Source organism: Rhincodon typus, unplaced genomic scaffold (genome assembly GCF_021869965.1).
Source record: "Rhincodon typus isolate 14 unplaced genomic scaffold, sRhiTyp1.1 hic_rhity00012860, whole genome shotgun sequence".
Lineage (NCBI taxonomy): Eukaryota > Metazoa > Chordata > Chondrichthyes > Orectolobiformes > Rhincodontidae > Rhincodon > Rhincodon typus.
In genome coordinates, this window is record NW_025978498.1 from 5,541 (window position 1) to 6,466 (window position 926).

At 45.0% G+C, this 926-nt stretch overlaps 1 non-coding gene across 1 annotated transcript; it reads left to right on the forward strand.

Moving 5' to 3' along the window:
* The first annotated feature begins 249 nt into the window (after positions 1-249).
* On the forward strand, positions 250-321 carry trnae-cuc. Its single transcript has one exon. It is a non-coding gene; the product is annotated as a tRNA-Glu (tRNA).
* Positions 322-926: the final 605 nt, after the last annotated feature.

Here is a 926-nt window from a genome sequence, read left to right on the forward strand (position 1 = left end):
AACGACTTTTTTCCCACAGGCTGATGTCAGCATCTCAAACAGCCGGTGCACCGCCTCCTCCCCTCCGCCTCATTTGTTGTGTCAGAGCGCACAAGGCTATGGGCCAAGTGCTGGAAACTGGGATGCTGAGCCTCTTTCCGTGTTGTAAAAGCACGATGATTCAATCATTTTGGAGGAGAAAGAACGCCAGTGGAAAAAGAAAGCCAGAAGCTGTGTCATTAAGAAACGATGCAAATGACCCTACAAGTATCCCTGATGGTCTAGTGGTTAGGATTCGGCGCTCTCACCGCTGCGGCCCGGGTTCGATTCCCGGTCAGGGAATCAAGTTTTATTGTTCTTGATAGTGGCAACAGCAAAAGCAGCGCAGCTCTGACCGGATTCCTTTCAATGTCTCAGATCAGTTAATGTCCCCGAGAACATCAGAGTCTATGTTCCAGCTTCTTAAAGAGAGGAAAGGTGCCTTAACTGTCACTGCTCAGTCAGACTACTCACCTTTGTGTTGTGTTGTTAACAGGGACATTAGCAGTAACATTCACAAGATGAACAACCAGCAACGATAATCACCATCGCCGCTTCATCTCAATAGTCTCCCCTTCCTGTTCTGGTGAGTTTCAATGCCAAATAAAACATGTTTGTCATCAGGAAGCAGCCATTCAATTCGATCACCACTGATCTGAAAAAAAATCTCAATTCCGCTTTCCTGCTTTTCCTCCATAACCTCAGTTAAACACGAGCCTAATCACAACATTGTATATTACTGTCAGCTTTCAGAAATTTATTTAACTTTAATGACCTGTGCATGCTTGCAGTAAATTGAATAATATGAAATGAGCTAAAAAGCCCTTCCCGCAATTCAACCCAGTTCAGAGTCAGCCATATGAGAAAGTTCAGAGAGCGAAAACGTTACCTCCATTTCCCCCTGCACA